Here is an 18,830-nt window from a genome sequence, read left to right on the forward strand (position 1 = left end):
GTTGATATAGATGGAAGGGTGTTGGTTTAACTATGATTATTTATAATCAATTATAATTAACTATTGTCAATTATAATTAATTATTGTCATTTTTAATGTTTATGGTTAGTCTTTATTAATCATGGTCAATAATTATCATTAAGTATAAATAGTCGATAATATTTAACTATAGTTAATTATAGTCAACAATGGTTTATTAATCTTTTTCTAGCATGTCAATCGTCAACTATTACAATTACATTAATATGTTGATTGATGTCATTTTCCGCCTTTTGTACGTCAATCGATACCATTAGTTTTTAAAGGTGGAAAATATCATTGATCAATATATATCACCTACTTTATTAATGTGAATTTGCTAGTAGTGGACAAAATGGTCCCAGTGCAAAAACATACTAAACACAAATGGCATACTATACTAACTCATAAATAGTCAATCATTTGCTCCAAATTCAAATACACAAATTTAATATATACATATGTACTTCTCAACATCATAAATACATAGGACACAACTAGCTGGTAATTAGAGCGAGTTATCCTCTGGATTTATCTTGATTAGGTCAAAGTTGATTAGGAGCGAGTGAGACCAAATCAAGGTCAAAGTTGTTCACATCCATGTATCGGTAACCCATGGTATTTAGGCCCATGCTATTGTAACGAAATCTATTTTTACAGGGGTGTGAATAAAAAGAAGTGAGTGAAATGTAATATTTTCATTGTTATTGTAATAAAAAACTACTAATACTTTTCCCCATGGTTTTTCCTTGAAAGAGGTTTTACACATAAATCTTGTGTCCAATGAAAGAGTTAAAAAAAAATCAGTTTATTTTTCTACTATCTTTTTTATTAACTACTGGTATCAGAGCTTCATGTACTGTAAGCTAGGCACTATGCAGAGTCATATAGTAAACGACATGGAGCAGTAGAATGGGGCCAATTTCACCCTATGGAAATTAGAAATGGAGGATATTCTGATTCTAAAGGATTAGTATTTACCAATTGAAGAAGTGGCAAAGAAACCCTCAACAATGACACATGAAGCTTGGATGTTGTTGGATAGGAAGGTCATTGCTACAATTCATCAGTACCTAGCAAATAGTGTCTACTTTAATGTCGCAGGTGAGAAGACAACACATGGGCTATGGAAGAAGTTGCATCATTTATATGATAGGAATACGACATCAAATAATTTATTCTTGATGATGAAGATATATAACCTCAAGATGGAGGGTGCTTTAGTTTTTTCCCCAAGGAAAAATCAGCAAATTTCTATTAATAAAATAAAAAGTTACATAGAGTAAATGCACAAGTGCATTTAGGAATTGTCCTAGGGGACCAGTGTATGTGCTTAAAGCACTCATGGTAGCTAAGCTACAAAAAATACAAAATTTAAATTACATTTAGCCAGATAAACTAGTTTTTTCTTTTTTGCCTTTTTTCTCTTGGACTTTTTGTCAAACCCCAAGTGATGGAGTAGTAGTAACAATTGCCAACTCATTATTTCTTGAAATGTTTGAGGCTTCTTTATCTGAATCTGAGCTCTCAAAGACATGAGATCGCTTAGTTCCACCTGTGCCTTGATTGTGGTTGTTTTCCTCGTGTTGGTTCTCGAGAATCAGAACCACTGTTGAGTTATTTGGATTCTCTTCTTGTTTGTTCTAAACCTTCTCCTTGTCTTCTCCCTCTTCTTGAGAACCTTGTTGATTTTGCGTCTCCGTTTGTTGTTGGGTCTCATCCATTTCTTCATCCTCATCATTTGAAGAAGGAGGGTCTCAGAATTGCTATCCTTTTTTCTTTTGCAATATCTTTTGTGTTCTTTTCTTTGCTTGTTTGCATGTGTTCTACAAGTGCCCTGTTTGATGGCAAATCCGGCATCAAATGGCAGTGTTTTCAAAATCTAACCACTGTGTCCACTTGAAGTCTTGATGTGTCAAGTGAATAAAATCCGGAAGGCCTTTACTTAAATCCATCTCCAAACAAATACTGGCAAAAGTGAAGATATTGTTGTCCATTCTTTCTCGATCCATCTTTAGGAACCTTCCCAAAGAGTTTCCAATGCCTTCTTAGACCTGGTGGTGCCAAAAGGGGAGTGGAAGGTTATGTGGCCTTACCCAAACCGGCATTTTTACAACCACCATTGAGTTTGCATCAAAACCAGGAAACTGTGGGGTTATGAAGAGACCCGTCCTTCCCTAAAACCATGGTCCTTCATTTATGACATAATTAAAGTCTTTTTGAGTATCAAACTGAACCACAAAAAAACCTTTTGCACACAAATAAATGTCAAAATATCGGGTCCAGTTGAGGTAGATCCACTCATTTAGATCTTCATATTTGGGCCAGAAACCATTAAATCAACATATGTTAGCTTTTTCTTGCAAAGTTTTGAAGAGACCGCTTACTTCTGGTAATTCTATAGACAGATATGGGGCTTTCTTCATCTTCTCTACAATGTACGGACCTAGGATTGTCAGATTTGGGTTTTGTTTATCCTGTGTGGCAGCTTTCCCTCTTAATGCATCCTTGAATGAAGTCGGACCCTTACCAGTCCAAGATGATCCGGGTGGTATGCTTGCTCCTAGGGCACCACCTTGTAGTCTTAAATTCAAGATAATGGTAACTTTCCTTTGAATACCATAGTCTTTCAAATGGACCACATCCTGCAACAAATCTACTGTAAATCTGCACTGCTTCTCCTTTTCAACTCTGTGCCTCTTCTGTGGCTTCTCATCAACTTTCTTATGCAGAGTACTTCACTTCAAAAAGTTATGTTTCTATTCCACATTGTATATTTTATAAGAAAGCCATATTGGTTGTTTATATTCTTTCCAGGAATATGAAATGAAGCATTGTCTCTTGGTCTTCTAAAAACTACTCACAATCTTGTCTCTTCATTTTCAGTTCTCAAAGAAAATTTTTAATATAAAATAGAGTTGAAATAAAACAGCTCAACCAGTAATGATTACGAGAGACAAATCATATTTGTATTATCTTGTATCATACATTTTTTTTATTTAATGAAAGCATATATTTTTCAGCTTGTGTCTCAATATTTTATGTTCCATTTGACATGTTCAACCTTCACATTGATTATCATAGCCTTAGAACTTCACTTCACTTTCAACCTTTGAATTTCAAGCACTCTTGCAACAATGGCATACATCGTGAATTAATGTCAACACATCCATCAATTATGACAATTTGACATCAATGCCAACATTACCAACACCCTGGACTTTCCAAACAAATGAACTATATTTGCATGCAATAACTTTTCAGTTGGTCGGCAGGCCTTTGTTAACTCTATCGACACATTTATTATAACATTTCCCATCCATTCCACGAAGAGTGCATGCCAAGCGACCAGAGATGTGAGCAGACGGGTGGAGTTGTCGCGCTGTGGAACTCAGATTAGGATGGGAACCCTGAACGATAGATCTAGGAGGGTGGAATCCTTTGGGCATGGATTTTGAGGAGGAATATTCTAATAAATATTTTGTTGTGGAATTTGAAGATTCTTTGAGGGGTCCAGAGATGACAGTGGTAGAATATCGCAAGGTTTATATTCATTTTACTCGAAATTTTGCAAGGATTTCACTGGTGCAGTCAGATTTGGATTTTGAGCAACAGATCTTAGGGCTTATGGCAAAAGACAACATGTGCCATTAATGTGTTGGCACAAACTTTGAGGTAGCCTTGCATAGGTCAGAAGGTGGTCATGTTTATACTCTAAAGTCATAGAATTCCAAGATGAAGTTGCTTGTATGGGTTATGCTATAGTTTGAGTAGCCCATTTTTAGTTCATCCTCACGATTGGAGGTATAATGATGCATTTTTCCATGTACTCATTTTCATTTTTGCTGAGATGAATGAGTGACCTCCCCACCATTGAAGAAGGGCTCGAAGATGTAGTACACATTGGACAAACTCTGTTATCAAACATTGTGTGCATTGTCATTTATGGTCTCTTTTAAATTACTTCTTCTTTAATATTTTGCATATGTGGTTTCTACATTCTCTTTTAATGCAATTCTGCTAACATCAACCGAAGAAAAGATCTTGGATCATGTTGATATCATAGGCATACCTGATCAATCTCAAATGAAATGTTTTAATATACTTCTCACTAATTATTACATTGATGTGGGTGATTCCTATTGTAATCATTGTTTCTAATTGGCGGTCGAGGTCGATGTTGGAAGGGATGAGTTTCAGTGCTACCACTATCAGGAAACACATGAGATTGAATTGATCAAATTTTAGGTGCCATGGCCAACTCTGGTTTGGTAGGGTTTAGTACATCAACATATCTTATTCTAAATTAATTATTTTAATTTTTCTAAAATGAAATTGAACTTTGGACTTTGGGAAAGATGTAATGAAGCCGGTTTATTTTCAATATGGGTCACTCTCATGCTATTATGTGTTTTATCGTACTCCATTGTCAAAGCTTGGCATATAGGCTTTAATCGTCATGTTATTCATTCTTTAAAGAAACCTAGCATTCATCACAACAACGAAGGGTGAAGTTTATTTCAAGATGCATACATGAGAAAGATCTCAGCAATGAACAACGAAGAGTGAAGTTTCTTTCAAGATGCATACATGAGAAGGAGCTCGACAATAAAGAAGGGGCAGTTATTTTTTAGAAATCTAGGGCATCATATGTATTAGGTTCATTAGGTAGATTTCTCTAGGACTTTGAAATTTTCTTGTGATTTCTCTTTTTCTTCTTATTAGTTCTTCTTTCAATTTATTGTGTTCCTTTCATCAATACAAATGCCAAACAATGAAGATCACAATAAGGGACACAAGATGTAGGTTCTCAGTCAGGGCAAAATCCATATCTAGGGGAAAACCCATTCCAACTCTTCCACTAGTATATTATGATAAAATTGAGACAAACCAAGACCTTAGACCAGATCGAAAGACCTTCCTCCTCCACCAAGTCATCCCTCAAACTGTTCTTTCAAGCTTCAATGATCAACTGCAACAATACTGCATCAAAGAAAGAATTTCGACCTTACTGCTTCAAAATTTTATCCTAGCTTTAGGTCTACAACTTTGGCCCTCCTGCAACTTTAGATTCTTTGCATGTGTGAGGGAAAGTGAGAGAAAAATGAAGTTTTCTTCTTCGTTAGAGTTTCTCCTTTCTTCACTAGGATTTCTCTTCTTTTCCAAGCCTTTTACACCCTTCCTTCTTGCCTTCGCTTCTCCTTATGATTGCAAATCGAACTTCTTGAATTGGATGCTCAAATAAGTCAAGTTGCACTTCAATTTATAGTGGTTGTAGCTACCATAATGAGGCTGACTTGATGGAGGAGGCCTAGATGAATCATTTTACATCAAAATAAATTTATTTCTTGATAGATAGAGCCCAAGAAGGTTATTTTACATGATGAGATGGACAAGGAAACTTGACATAAACATTAAAAGCCTGTGTTGGCATAATGACACAGGTTTGGAGCTATGGCACAGGTGTTGTCCTTGATGGAAACTCTATATGGTGATAGATCTCAGTTCAGGCCTTCATAATGAAGAAAAAGTCATATACGCAGGTTGATTTAGTCAAAGGCGCGTATACACGCAGGTTGGACTTTACAAAGGTGCGTATGCGTATACACACACTTTCATGCAAGGAAAAGCGCGTATATGTTGGAAAACTTACCTTTGGTCCGTGGCAGTTAGTCCTTGGTATTTGAACCTATGGTTTTGGACCATGGTATCTCGTCAGACGTGTTGATCCCTAGTATTGAGCCCGTGGTATTATGTTACTATGGTTTTGGACCGTGGTATTGAGAAAGGCCTAAGACTATAAAAGAGGAAGGAGATCATTTGGCAAAGAATCTTTGGAATGAGTTGAATATCTAACGGGTGCTAGATCTGAAACTTTGGTAATTGGGGTGATGGTGCGGATCTGGATCTGAATGAAGGAGAAAGCTTAGCACATAAAGAAGGACAAGATCTCTTGATGGGTCATAATCTTTAAGGCTTGAATGATAATATCTTTGTATGATTTTGATCTGTTCTATGAGGTGCACGCTTGATCAATAAATCTAATAATTTGGGTTAACTAGTATCTTACTATTTGAAAGAGTGAATTATCCTTTATAGATCTATACGCAGGTTCAGTGAAGCAAAGGCGCGTATATACACAGGTTCAGTAAAGGAAAACTGCATATATGCAGGTTGCTCCACACACAGGAGCGTATACATGTAGGTTTCAGGTCACTTGAGTAGCGTATATGTATTTTACTATTATCTAGTTGCCTCTGTTTGTTGCTGCAGTGTTCTGGGTCCAGAATTTGGTATATGGTTACTGTTTCTATGTTATGGGTAAAACTATCAGAGAAATGTTTATTGTGAATCAGTTTTGTTCAGTGGAAAGGAGTTTGGTTGCAGCAAAAATCTTGATGGTTGATTGAAGTTCATGGATCGAGTCTGAAAATTTATGAAACGTGGTCCTTGGAAGAAAGAGAAGGTTGTAGCTTTCTGTAGGCCAACACCTATGCACTAGTATTTGGCTAGTGCAAGAGCTAAGGGGGTTGTAGCTCCCTTCCAGGAGAAATTGGAGAACGAGAGAGGGTTGTAGCTCTCTGCAGGTTGTAGCCTGCGTACTGGTAAAGGACTGCACCAGTACATTGTAAAAGAAGTTTCTAATATAAAAGAAGATAGAGACGAATTGCAGCAGGTGGTTTTCAACCACATTGGGTTTCCACCTTATATCTTGTGTTCTTGTGTGGGATTGTCTTTCTACTCTGTTTTACTGTTTCTATTTACTGTTTATTTGATTCTGAAACACAGATTAACAATCAACATCAGAAAGATAAAGTAAATTAAAAGTTTGCATTGTATATGCGGGTTTCCTTCTACATAATTGCGTATATACGCAGGTTTAATTAGCTGAAGTAGTGTATATCATTTGATTTTCAAAATGGATTAATTGTCTTGATAATACTGATTCACCCCCCTCTCAGTATTATTTCCAACAATTGGTATCAGAGCAGGTCCTTCTGAAGGAGCTTAATCGCTTGAAGGAAGATCCATCATCATGAGCAACTACGAGAGAGAAGCATTTATCAGGCCACCGATCTTTGATGGGACAAACTTCGTATATTGGAAGGTAAGAGTGACTGCCTATCTTCAATCTCTTGGTATAGAAGTCTGGGATATCATAGATACAGGGTACACTTTTCCATCAGCAACTCCTATAGATCCGACTGAGAAGAAGAAATATGAAACAAATGCAAAGGCAATCAATACCCTGTTAGGATGCCTATCTCAATCAAAATTCGTGAAGGTTATGCAGTATAAATCTGCAAAAGAAATATGGGACAAGATTGTTCTAAGCTACGAAGGAGATGAACAGGTAAAACGGGCAAAACTTCAAACCCTCAGGATTCAGTATGAAAATCTTAGAATGCACAATGATGAAAGTTTGGCTAACTATTTCCTTCATGTATATGAGATTGTTAATTGTATGAAAAACTTGGGTGAAGAAATAAAAGAGGCTGTTGTGGTTGAAAAAGTTCTAAGATCTCTGTCCCCTAGGTTTGAATCTAAAGTTTCTGCAATAGAGGAAAAGGAGAATCTACGAAATCTTACCATGTCACAGCTACACGGGATTCTAACTGCTTATGAAATGAGGAAAGGAGGACCATCAGACAGGAGAGAAGCAGTTTTCAAGGCTTCAGGCAAAGGAGACTACTATGATTTAGGACATGCATCAGAAGAGGAAGAAGAATCAAATTTTGTCAAGAATCTTCAACGAGGTACTGGAAGATTCAGAGGTAAGTTACCCTTCAAATGCTTTGCTTGTGGGAGAGTTGGTCACTATGCTGCCAAATGTCCTCATAAGGATAAAGGAAAAGAACCTGTTAGATGGAACAAGAAACGGAATGCAACTAAGAAAAGTTACTACACTCATGAAGATAGTGATGGTCTTTCAAATAGTGATGAAGATGAAATAACTATAAACTTTTAATGGCTTTTGAAGATGATGATTACATGGATGCTATAGATGTAGATGGTTTTTATGAAGAAATTTCTAGACTTAAAGTATGTTTAGAAGAGAAGAATGTGATCATTGAGACTCTGCAATTCCAACTTGATGAAAAAGAAAAATTTCTTGAGAAGTTAGAATGTGAAATTGTTGGTCATAGAAAAGAAATTGAGAAAACAAAGGCTCTTAATCTTAAATTTGTTAAAGGATCTGAAACTCTGGATGAGATTATCAATGTACAACGTTCTCCACTAATCAAAACAGGTTTGGGGTATAATGGAGAAGCATCTGAAGCATCCACCTCAAATAGTTATCTCGATGCAGCAAGGAGGAATGTGCAAAAGCCCAATGGAGATCGCCAGGTAAAACAAGGACAAATTACATCAAGAATAAACAAAGACTACCAAGTAAATCAGGGCAATCCACCTTAAGGGTGAACAAAAGCTACAATTAGCCACAGCTAAGATCTTCTCAATTTGCCTCAAGAATGGATGACAATAGAAACTACAATCATATGGCCGGTAGATTTGATAATCGCAGAAGTTTCTTCAATGGCCAATGTTTCTCTTGCCATAACTTTGGTCACAAAGCAGCTCAATGTGTTGCCTATAAGACAATCATGACTAGAGAAGCTCAAAAACAAAGAGGTATGACTGGGATTACGAAAAGGACCTATAACAACTTTTCGGCCCTTGAAAATGAAATTGAATGCTCTATTTGTAATAACTTTGGTCATGAAGACTCTGAATGTAGGAGCAGGTTTCGGCAGACAGAGGAACAAGCCTCAAGCACCAGAACATGGAGAATAAAGGAACCACAACCAGAAAGATGTGGGATAGCTTTTTATGCAGAAGGACAAGAAAATCAATGGTACATTGATAGTGGATGTTCAAAGCATATGACAGGTGATAAAGAAAAACTTGAATCATATAGTGTTTTAGAAAAGGGAAAGAAAGTTTCTTTTGGAAATGATACCCCTGCAGTCATAAAAGGAAAAGGCACGACTCAATTAAAAGAAAAGGTCAAAGCTGGAAATGTTTTATATGTTGATGGTTTGAAGCATAACCTACTGAGTGTCAGTCAGATGTGTGATCAAGGAACCGAGGTAATATTTCAATCAAATGGATGTAGTGTTCGTGGTCTTGATACAGGAGAAATAGTGATCAAAGGCAGAAGAACTCCAATAATTTATACATATTTGAAGAAGGACAACAACACTGCTATTTGAGCAAGGATGATGAACATTGGTTATGGCACTGGAGGTTGGGGCATCTAAGCTTTTCACAAATAAGGAAAGCATGCAAATATCAAGTAGTACGTGGTATTCCAGACATCAAAATTCCAGACAACACAATATGCAAATCATGTCAATTTGGTAAGCAAACTAGAACTAACTTCCATGAGAAGGAAGGATTAGCTAGCAGGCCTCTTGAGCTAGTCCATATAGATGTATGTGGTCCATTTAGGACAAGGTCACCTCGAGGAGAAGAATACTTTATATTATTCATTGACGATTTCTCCAGGATGGTTTGGTTAGGACTTATGAAGCACAAAGACGAAGCATTCGAAAAATTCAAATCTTTCAAAGCCTTGGCTGAAACGAATCAGATCACAAAATTAAGTGCCTCAGGTTCGACAGAGGTGGGGAGTTTACCTCAAATGGATTTTTCGATTTCTGTGAAGAACATGGAATAAGAAGGGAATTATCTACAGCTAGGACTCCTCAACAAAATGGAGTGGTGGAAAGGATGAACAGAACGGTTCAACAAATGGCTCATGCTATGCTTGATGAGTCTGGAACTCCTGCAACCTTCTGGGGTGAAGTTGAATTTGTTGCGGTTGTAATTCTCAACAAAACAAATGTCCGAGTGAACAACACTCAAACTCCTCATGAGCTCTGGTATGGCGAGACTCCTTCGGTAAAGCATTTCAAAATTTTCGGAAGCAAATGCTATATTAAGAACAATGATGAATAGCTTGGCAAACTTGAACCTAGAGCAGATGAAGGCATTCTCCTTGGTTATTCTCCCCACATCAAAGCATATAAGTGTTACAATAAAAGACTTGGAAGAATTGTTGACAACATTGATGTAGTGGTTGATGAAAAGGGATACATTCCTAGGCAAGTAAATTATGAAGATATCGAAGAAGATGAAGACTACTCTCCAAATCAGATTGATGATGAAGAAGAACCTCAAGAGGCACCAGGAGAACAGATAAGGATAGAAGAGAAGACTCCATCCAGGTATGTTCAAAAGAATCATCCAGAATCTCAAATTTTGGGGTAGAAAGAGGTAGGTATAGAAACAAGAAGAACAATTGCAGAAGCCTCAAGCTATTTGGATTTGCTCTCCTCCACTGAACCACAAAATGTAAAAGAGGCATGCAAAGATGAATGTTGGGTCAAGGCAATGGATGAAGAACTTGAGCAAATCGAAAAGAACAACACTTGGGAGTTGGTTCCTAGACCAAAAGATAAGAATATCATAGGGACAAAATGGATCTTTAAAAATAAGTTGAATGAAAATGGAGAAGTGATTAGAAACAAGGCTAGACTTGTTTGTAAAGGGTATGCTCAACAAGAAGGAATAGACTTTGAAGAAACTTTTGCTCCCATTGCTAGACTTGTGGCCATCCGAATGTTCCTTGCTCTCTCAAGCTATCAGAAGTTCAAAGTATTTCAAATGGACGTGAAATCAACCTTTCTGAATGGAGACTTAGAAGAAGAAGTGTACATTGAGCAACCAGATGGTTTCATTCTTGGGAATGATCCAAATCTTGTATGCAGACTAAAAAATGCGCTCTATGGTCTTAAACAAGCTCCAAGGGCTTGGTATTATCGTTTGGACAAATATCTTCATCAACAAGGATTCTCAAAAGGATCAGCAGATAGCAATCTTTATATAAAAATTGAAAATGATAAATTGCTAATACTTGTTGTGTATGTAGATGATATTATCTTTGGCAACAATGAAGAAGCTATGAGTCAAAGCTTTGCCTTGGTGATGCAGAAAGAATTCGAAATGTCTTTGCTTGGAGAACTGACATACTTTCTTGGATTGCAAATTCAACAAAATGAAGGCGGTATCTTTTTGTATCAAACCAAGTATCTCAAGCAGATCTTGAAGAAATATGGCATGGAAGATTCAAAACCATTGTGTACCCCTATGGTTACAGGATGCAGCCTCAGTGCAAATGATGAATCTGCAGCAGTGCATCAACCAACCTATAGATCCATGATTGGAAGTCTTCTTTATTTGACAGGTACCCGACCAAACATCATGCATGCAGTGGGAATAGTTGGAAGATTTTAGGAAAATCCTAAAGAAACCCATCTTCAGGCAGTAAAGAGAATTTTCAAGTATCTTCAAGGAACTCAAAACTATGGCTTATGGTATCCTAGAGATACAGATCTCACTCTACATGCTTATACAGATGCAGACTGGGCTGGAAGCGTGGATGACAAAAAGAGCACAAGTGGTGGAGCATTCTTTATGGGTTCTAGATTAGTATCTTGGTTCAGCAAGAAACAGAGTTCGATTGCTTTATCTACAGCTGATGTGGAATATGTGGCTGTTGCATCTTGTTGCACTCAACTTCTTTGGATGATGCAAACATTGTAAGACTTTCAAATCACTTGTACACCACTAATCTCCATCTTATGTGATAATACAAGTGTAATCACCATTTCAAAGAACCCAGTGATGCATTCAAAAACCAAGCACATACCAATCAAGTATCACTTTCTCCGGGAACAAGTGTTGGAACAAAAGGTCAAATTGGAGTATGTTCCTTCTAAGGAACAAGTTGCTGACATTCTCACCAAACCACTGCCCAGGGAGACATTTGAATACCTCAGACAGAAGCTGGGGGTAGTTGATGCATCATCTTGCTGTTAAATCTTGTCTGTTTTCAGAGAAAAATGGGTGTACGCGCGTTGCCTAAGGAGGATCCGCGTACATACGCAGGTTTGTGCAAAGAAAGTCGCATATATGGAGGTTTGATGGATTTCAGCAGGAACAGGCTCTGGGTGAAGATAGTCTGAATGGGGTCTGACAGAGACCTTCTGGCACAGGTTCAGGGGGAGCAAATAATCTTCTAATGATGCATATTGTTGGCATTAACTTAGAAGCTCTTGGTTATGGTTCACAGATGTTGTTGTTTTTCAACAAATACATAGGAAGAACAGAAGGAAATCTTGGTTGCTGATCTGAATGGTGATTGACAGGTGCTGCTGCTATCAGATATTGGTGTTTGCTCTAGATATTTCGTCTCTATGTCATGTATCTCTTTTATGGTGTCAAGGTCATGTAATGGCCTATCTTGGTTTCCCCACTATGTCTGGGATGAAGATGTAATGTACTTGGTTGTCATATGTATTCCCACTTGGTTGGGTGGATGATCCCCACTTGGTTGGGTGATGGATGTATGTATTAAGTCTTTTGGTGATAGGAAGGTCTTCTATGATGTATAAGTCTTGTTTCTTCTTGAAGAACATCTTTTTGCAGATCTTGTCTACAGTCAAGGTGAGAGATTTCAGCATTCACTCAAGGGGAGCACAACCCTTTGCCCTTGATGACAAAGGGGGAGAATGACTTTGAAGATCTTGGGTTGCCATCTAGTCCAAAGGGGGAGATTGTTGGCATAATGACACAGGTTTGGAGCTATGGGACAGGTGTTGTCCTTGATGGCAACTCTATTTGGTGATAGATCTCAGTTCAGGCCTTCAGAATGAAGAAAAAGTCATATACGCAAGTTGATCTAGTCAAAGACGCGTATACACGTAGGTTGGACTTTACAAAAGCGCGTATGCGTATACATGCATTTTCATGCAAGGAAAAGCGCATATATGTTGGAAAACTTACCTTTGGTCCGTGGCAGTTAGTCCTTGGTATTTGAACCTATGGTTTTGGACCATGGTATCTCGTCAGACGTGTTGATCCCTAGTATTGAGCCCGTGGTATTATGTTACTATGGTTTTGGACCGTGGTATTGAGAAAGGCCTAAGACTATAAAAGAGGAAAGAGATCATTTGGCAAAGCATCTTTGGAATGAGTTGAATATCTAACGGGTGCTAGGTCTAAAACTTTGGTAATTGGGGTGATGGTGCAGATTTGGATCTGAATGAAGGAGGAACCTTAGCGCATAAAGAAGGACAAGATCTCTTGATGGGTCATAATCTTTAAGGCTTGAATGATAATATCTTTGTATGATTTTGATCTGTTCTATGAGGCGCATGCTTGATCTATAAATCTAATAATCTGGGTTAATTAGTATCTTACTGTTTGAAAGAGTGAATTATCCTTTATAGATCTGTACGCAGGTTCAGTGAAGCAAAGGCGCGTATATACGCAGGTTCAGTAAAGGAAAACTGCGTATATGCAGGTTTCTCCACACACAGGAGCGTATACACGCAATTTTTAGGTCACTTAAGTAGCGCATATGTATTTTATTGTGATCTAGCTGCCTCTGTTTGTTGTTGCTGTGTTATGGGTTCAGAATTTGGTATATGGTTACTGTTTCTATGTTCTGGGTACAGCTATCAGAGAAGTGTTTATTGTGAATTAGTTTTGTTCAGTGGAAAGGATTTTGGTTGCAGCAGAAATCTTGATGATTGATTGAAGTTCATGGATCTAGTCTGAAAATTTATGAAACGTGGTCCCTGGAAGAAATAGAAGGTTGTAGCTTTCTGTAGGCCAGCACCTACGCACTAGTATTTGGCTAGTGAAAAAGCTAAGGGGGTTGTAGCTCTCTGCAGGTTGCAGCCTGCGTATTGGTAAAGGACTGCACCAGTACATTGTAAAAGAAGTTTCTAATATAAAAGAAGATAGAGACAAATTGCAGCAGGTGGTTTTCACCCACATTGGGTTTCAACCTTATATCTTGTGTTCTTGTGTGGGATTGTCTTTCTGCTCTATTTTACTGTTTCTGGTTATTGGTTATTTGATTCTGAAACACAGATTAACAATCAACATCAGAAAGATAAAGTAAATTAAAAGTTTGCATTGTATACGCGGGTTTCCTTCTGCATAATTGCGTATATACTCTGGTTAAATTAGCTGAAGTAGCGTATATCATTTGATTTTCAAAAGGGATTAATTGTCTTGATAATACTAATTCACCCCCCCTCTCAGTATTATTTCCAACAGCTTGCAATGGAGGTTTTGACCTATTAATCATTGACCCAAGCATGAAACCCATGCTTTAATAAGTCAATTTATTCTAAAAAAAAAATCCTTTTTCTTTCTTTTGACCAATACAATCATGAAGAATGACACTAGTTACATTCTTCAATAGTTATCAATCACACCATCAGAGAACAAACTCGTTGCCACCCAATTCAAAGTGTCAGTACATGATAGCCTGCTCATAACTATGTCCACATAATCAAAGAGGGTGAAATGTTAGCAAGCAAAGATGGTGGATCTCAAAATCTTTTCAGGGCATCACAATAAGTCAATGAATGAAAATGCACCAACAAAGAGGAAGGACATTGCAATGATGGAATTTCATCTAACCTCATCCACCCATAGCCCGGGGAATGGTCATGGTAATTCCCCTGGCCCAAGGCTCTAGAAGTTGTTGACACAACTAGATCATGGCCAATAATATATGTATCTATTGCTTATGTTTCAATATGGGATTTATGACATGGAAAAAACATAAAATGTTGGTTTCAAACTGTAATAGTCCATTTGTACAGTGATGGAATTTCGTCCAACCTCATCCACCCATAGCCCAAGGATTGGTCATGGTAATTACCCTGGCCCAAGGCTCTAGAAGTAGTTGGCACAACTAGATCATGGCCAACAATATATGTATCTATTTCTTATGTTTCAATATTCTAGTTTTATGGGATTTATGACATGGACAAAATATAAAATGTTGGTTTCAAACTGTAATAGTCCATTTGTACAGTGTTATTTTCAAATTGTAATAGGTCATCTGCAATTGTCAAGATCTAAAACTACAAATGTATTTGTGAAGCATCTACACAAATGCTATATCCTTATGTGGAGTATTTATTAACTTGTTTAAGTTAATTATTAAAATGAATATTTTATGATAGTTTGGAGGATACATTTTATGCAAATAATAATCACGGGATGGCACAGTTAGAATGTCACAACTAAAAATAGAGGATTGGCAAGATTTTGAGCCTAGGCATCTCCTTCATATGCCGAATTTCAAAGCTTTGTCATTAGTCTCTAAAAATAGTAGATTAGTATGATTTTGTGCCTAGGCATTTTCTTCATGTGTAGAATTTCAATGTTTTGTTTTTATAGTACTTATTTTTATTTATTTTAACATATTTGTGAAAAAATGAATATATTCATAGCATTTTTAGGCTTTTATATAAATGAGAGGGCTTAATTTTAAAATTTTCCTAATATTAATGGACAAATTGCTCAAAATCAACATTTGTTCACATGGATGGATTTAATGTTTAAATAATTCAATAAAAGTGTATTTTTATCAATTTTTTTGCTACTAGGATAGTTGATGACCCTTTTTCAAGTTTGAGTTGAAGGAATAGTTTATTAATTTTTTCTAATAAGATAGTTGATGAGTTTTTGAAGCCTTAGTTACTAACAAAACTCCTCAATATAAGATATACATTAATTTAAATTTTGTAGATATCTTTATAAAAGTTTTAACTTTACAATTTTTAATAAACAAAAATTAATTTCTTTTAAATATAATTTTGTCAAATTTAAATACCAAATATAAATTTACAATAATAAAAATTAATTTAAATTTTGTAGATATTTTTATAAAAGTTTTAACTTTACAATTTTTAATAAATAAAAATTAATTTCTTTTAAATATAATTTTGTCAAATTTAAATACAAAATATAAATTTACAATAATAAATTTATAAATTATATGCCACCTTATTATTAGAAATAACTAAGATTCTTTAATACACTATATTCATATATATATATATATATTTTATTTATAAGAAATAAATAAAATAAAATTAAAACATGATTAATGGAATAATAATTGTGAGATAATTTTAACTTTTATTAGATTTCTGTTACTTACATTATTAATATTCATTAGAGATTTGATAACATATAATGTGCAAGCCTACGATTTAGAGATTTTTGTTCCGAAATTGAAATTTTGGAAAATATATAAGAATAAACCTAAACACCATTATTATAAAAAAGGAAAGATCAAATATATAAGAATAAACCTAAACACCATTATTATAAAAGGGAAAGATCAAAACACAGTCTGGAAAGAGATAAAAAAAAAAAACCAGACTTACAAAAGATGCCATAATTATGGGCTTTTTTTAAGGCCGGTTTTAAATACAAAAGTTGACGTTTTATCCGAATACACGCACGTCATAATTATGGCTTTTTATTTGAATTGAATGTCATTTTTGATGTTTTACGGTTAAATTAAATCGTCAAATACGATAACTGAGTCCCGTGCGACGTTAAATTTCAAACATGAATATTATATATATATATATATATATTTTTTTTCTTAATTTGTATTTTTTAAATGTCAATATTTCTCTATATATAATTATACTAATAAATATGGTCTAACTTTAATTTATATAAATTTAGAATTTTTTTTTTTAATTAAATTTTTTTATTATTTAATTTACTATAATTATATATTTAAAATTTTTACATTACATAAGCAATTTAGTTTTCTTAAGGATTTCTGCTTTACGGGTATCACTGTTAACACTCACAAAACAAAAGTTATGATTATCAAATCCAAGAAGGGCACTTATGTATGACAATAGTAACTTGGAGGAAGTGTCTTCATACAAGTACCTAGGAATTGATATTCATCACAAGCTCAACTGGAACTATAGCATTGAAAAAAGGATTAATGCGGGGTGGAAAGCTTATTTTGGTCTTGAAAATAATTGTAAAACGACAAACCTCATAATGTGGGATAGAAAGAAGTTCCTCTTTGAAACTTTAGTCACTCATGTTATCTTATATGGATGTGAGGTTTGGGGTTGCAACATCTGTAGAGAATCTTGGAGAAAGATTGAGCAAATCCAGAAGCGCTTTATAACGTATAACCTCAAAATTAAAAGCAATACACCCTATCCTATTCTCCTTATAGAAGTGGGTATTTCCCCCATCGAGAGCCTAGCTCTGACTAGGCTTCTGTTGTACAAGCACAAACTCAATAACATAGGAGACCATAGACTTCCTAAGCTAGCTTTAAACTCCAGCCAAAACTACCTAAGGCTCAAACGAGGTTGGTATAAAGACACCAGGGCCTGGTTAAACCATTGGGAGATCGACGAGAATGTTGCATAGCAAAACATTAATAACATTAAAAATATTGTTACTTCTAAGTTCAAAGAAAAATTGTGGTGTGAGGAAGATTTAGCAGCTAAAAGAAAATTAAGATATTATAAGGAGGTTATCAACCCCACCCTAGAAGATCAAAAGTATCTCTCTGTTTTAACTAGCTCAAAGAAGAAAATTAATATAGGCAAGATTAGAACGAACTCTCATGAGCTCCATAGTGAAACAGGTCGTTGGGCAATTCCTAAAACACCATGGATGGAAAGGATTTGCCATCTATGTGAGAATATGAACATCGAGGATGAAAATCACTTCCTCTTAGAGTGCTCCGCGTACAACCACATTAGATCTCAATTTCATAATCTTTGTTGCAATTCTGACCTTCCTAGCCTTTTACGATGTCAAAATTATAGTGAGCTTGGGAGGCTTCTCTCCAAGCTTTTTGAGCATAGAAATAAAATCTTAAATGAAACTAAATAATTCGTTTCTTTAGATCCGATAGACCAAAATTTGGTCTCAATAGACGTTAACCATCATTATTATCATCATAATAATAAATTCAAATATATAAAAGTAATATTAATACTAATGTTAATATACACTTCTATTTCAATTATAAGCTTTAACATGTCCTTTGCATGTCTACTTGCTAACCAATCCCAGGACAAATCAAATCTCCATCTCCACGGCCTCGATTGTTTATTATCTTATTTTGTTTATTTTTTAACCTCGCTGATCACTATTTATTAGCTATCTTTTTAATTTATGTTTTTTGTTTTGAATTTAAGGTTTCTATTTTAGTTTAATCCATGGCCACCACATATCTTGAATTTTTATATTAGACATGGTTCACAAACATTTTCAATATTGTATGTAATAATAAATTTTAATATATATATATATATATATATATATATATATATATATTAAAGTTAATATACAATTATATGTTATGTGGCGTGGAATAACTTAATACACTTAAATTGATTTATTATTAATCTAACTTATTTATTTATTATTAATCTAAGTCACTTTTCAATAGTCACACTAAATATTTTTTTTTTTTTTTTTTGTTGCGTAAAGACTAATTCTATTAAAAAGAGAAAAAATATGTACATGGAGGTCGAGACCTCAGAGGGGGCAGAAGCCAGCCCTCAACCAGAGATTCTGAGACATACAGATCCTTCTATTGGCCCTTTCAGGTTTGAGAGACTTCGAAACATGATTTGTAAGACCCTGACATACAAGAAAATAATCCAGTTCTATGTCTAGCCCAGCAATACTGTCGCCTGCTATGGCTTTGCTGATAATCATTCTGTCATACCAGCCATTAACAAAATTAAAGCAAAAACAAGGCTTGCCGAGCCCTGATTTGTTGCTGCTTATCAGATTATATTGGCTCGCACCGATACAAAACATGAACTGACACAAGATCAGTACTTAGAGACCCAAAACATAGACGCATAACATAACATAAAACAGAGCAAAGGCAAGAGTGCCAGCCGTAGGCATTGAACCAGCATTAT

Source organism: Pinus tabuliformis, chromosome 2_2 (assembly GCF_031772625.1).
Source record: "Pinus tabuliformis cultivar Carrire ecotype Pingquan chromosome 2_2, CPIR1, whole genome shotgun sequence".
In the NCBI taxonomy this organism is placed as follows: Eukaryota; Viridiplantae; Streptophyta; class Pinopsida; order Pinales; family Pinaceae; genus Pinus; species Pinus tabuliformis.